Genomic DNA, 2,965 nt, shown 5'->3' on the forward strand with positions numbered 1-2,965 from the left:
AGCAATAAACACCTGTATCAAAAAGGTGGAAAGACTTCAAATAAACAACCCAATTATGAACCTCAAGGAACTAGAAAAGCAAGAACAAGCCAAACCCAAAATTGGTAGAAGAAATACTAAAGGTTAGAGCAGAAATAAATGAAATTGAGACTAGAAAACAATACAGACCAACAAAATGAAAAGTTGGTTTTTTGGGGAAAGATAAATAAAATTGACAAAACTTTGGCTAGACTAAAGACACTCTCCTATTGTCATTGTTTTCAAAAAATAAATGTATATGTATCACAAAACATATCAAATGTATCCTTCAGGGCCCCAAAATGCCTACTGATACATAGCATGTCCTGCTTCATGCCAGGGCCTGCTAATTAAGGAACTCCTCATAGCTGATCCCTTTAATCTGTTATCAGAGCACTGAGTCTGATGTCAGAGATCTTTGCATTCATTTGACTTGCATTCTATTTTTCAGACTAGCCAGGGCAAGAGAAGTTGATTCCAGTCATTGTTAACTCTAGACAAGAACCAACAATTTCACTTCTCATGCCCACTATTAATAGTACATTGGCAAGTTAAGAGATCCGCCTGATCAATTTAATTCCTGAGCTATCGCAGTTGACATTCATGACTTTTTCCCCAAGGTAGGACTGTATTTCTGCAGACATATTCTCCATTTGCTCAAATGAACCCATTCCTTTAATAAGAGTTCAACTAGATCAAGATTTACAATGATAGCCCTGAAAAAACTTATCACAATTTATTTCTGTAATTACATAACATGATCTTGATTTGTTTTACACACAGACTTTTACTCCTGGGAACTTTAACTCACATGGATGTTATTTTCAGCTCCCAAATACATTAATGCTGGGTTTGTGATAGGAAGTGTAATCAGAAGGCTGACCCAGCTGATGTATAATGATTAAAAATGTAAGTCTTGGTAAATCTTGTTTTTCCCTTTATTTGAAATCTCTCTCTCTCTCTCTTTTAATCTTAAAGCCTTTACTTTGAGACATGATGGAAAAGTCTTACAGATACGTATGGAACATTGATCTCCACTGAGTGAAAACAATCTAACCAGAAAGCTTTGATGCCTGTCAATTAATGTTGAAGCTTAAATTATGGGAATAAGACATATTGCGGGGCTGGAAGGAATGGATAATTAATATTTCTCTCCTTCTTTCTTGCTGTCTCCTTTAACAGAATCTATACCGACCTCCTCATAAACCTTCTCAAGGGCAGCCATGTCCTCATGGGCCTCAGAAAACCCTTCTTCTACCCCCTCATGAATGTACCAGTGAACAAAGCCATGGCTGGCATACACCACGTCAAAACTTGTGGTCCAGGTGAGCCCAGGCCTCAGCAACGGCTGTGGTATTGCCCAGCATGCACACAGCTCTCTGTACCTTGGCCAGGTCTTCATCAGGTACCACCATGGGAAGCTGGTAATTAATGCCAACCTTGAAACCAGTGGGACACCAATGCACAAACTGGATATTGTGCTTGGTCTTGATGGTGGTAACAGCAGCATTGACATCTTTATGGTGTCACCACAGTGCAACAGGCAGGAAGCCATCATTTGTTATGGCGAGGGTCATATTTCATCATCTGGTTGGCTGGCTCAAATCAAGCATTGATCTCTGCTACAGAAAGCTGTTCATGATAGGCTTTCTCAGCAGAGATAACAGGGGCATATGTGGCCAGAAAAAAGTGGACGTGGGGATAGGCACCAAGTTGGTCTGGAATTCTGTCAGATCAGCATTCAGGGAGCCATCAACTCTGAGGGAAGCAGTGATAGAGGGCATAATCTGAAGAATAAGGCAGTTAGTGTAGGGTGAGCACTCAATATTGAGGTTTCTATGACAGATGTCTACCACAAAGGCACACTCAGAGCGCTGCAGGGTAGTGTGGGTGGTGAGGATGGAGTTATAGGGCTCAACTACAGCTGTGGAAACCTGGGACACTGAGTAAATGAACTCTAACTTGGACTTCTTGCCATAATGAACAGAGAGACATTCTATCAGCAGGGAAGTGAACCCAGAACCAGTTCCCTAACCAAAGCTATGGAAAACCAAGAAGCCCTGAAGACTTGTGTACCAGTTGGCCAGCTTGAGAATTTGATCCAACATGAAGCCAATGATCTCCTTGCCAATAGTATAGTGCCCTTGGGCATACTTATTGGCAATATCTTCCTTGCCTGTGATGAGCTGCTCAGGGTAGAAGAGCTGGTGGTAGATGGCAATGTGAACTTTGTCAATGAATGTGGGCTCCAGGTCTATAAACACTGCCCTGGGCGTATGCTTGCCAGCACCTGTCTCACTGATGTCAAAGGAGTCATCCCCCCCAGTGGTCTTGTCACTTGGCATCTGGCCATCGGGCTGGATGCCATGTTCCAGGCAGCAGAGCTCTAAGCAGGGATTATCAATCTGGCCATGAGCCTGGCCAACGTGGATGGAGATGTGCTCACGCATAGTGACTAGGGAACAAGAGGCAAAGGCAACAGGAGCAGACACCAGGTCCTGGTTACTTTTCTTGAGAAGCTAAGAGTCAAGGTAACACACTCAGAAATCACACTTTCAAAACTATTATTACTTAACATGCTCTGCTTCTGCTTAAATATAAAATGACTTTAGGATAATTAGCATTTTGAGGCATACAGTATTACTAGAGTCCCTTCCTATTATGTGTTTCGCATTCCTTTTTCAAACAAAACAAATACTAATTTGTCTTTCTCCTGTAAGAATAAATATCGCAAACATCGGGACATTCTTTTTAGAGACCTTTTATTTCCTATCCTGATTTTGGCAACCTAGTCTCTTTGGTATATTGATCATAAGAGAAATTATTTAGTAGGCTTGTCTTACTCATGCACAGTTGGTGTTGTTCTGTTCTTTAATGAGTCTCAAGCAAAGAAGTATAAAGAGCAGCATGGTAAGGAATTTGCCTAAAAGTTGTATGATGGTTCTAG

At 41.3% G+C, this 2,965-nt stretch overlaps 1 pseudogene; it reads right to left on the minus strand.

Moving 5' to 3' along the window:
• Positions 1 to 1,050: 1,050 nt before the first annotated feature.
• LOC102136633 (tubulin alpha-1B chain pseudogene) lies at positions 1,051 to 2,550 on the minus strand (annotated as a pseudogene).
• Between the last annotated feature and the right edge of the window lie 415 nt (positions 2,551 to 2,965).

This window comes from Macaca fascicularis, chromosome 7 (assembly GCF_037993035.2).
Source record: "Macaca fascicularis isolate 582-1 chromosome 7, T2T-MFA8v1.1".
NCBI lineage: Eukaryota > Metazoa > Chordata > Mammalia > Primates > Cercopithecidae > Macaca > Macaca fascicularis.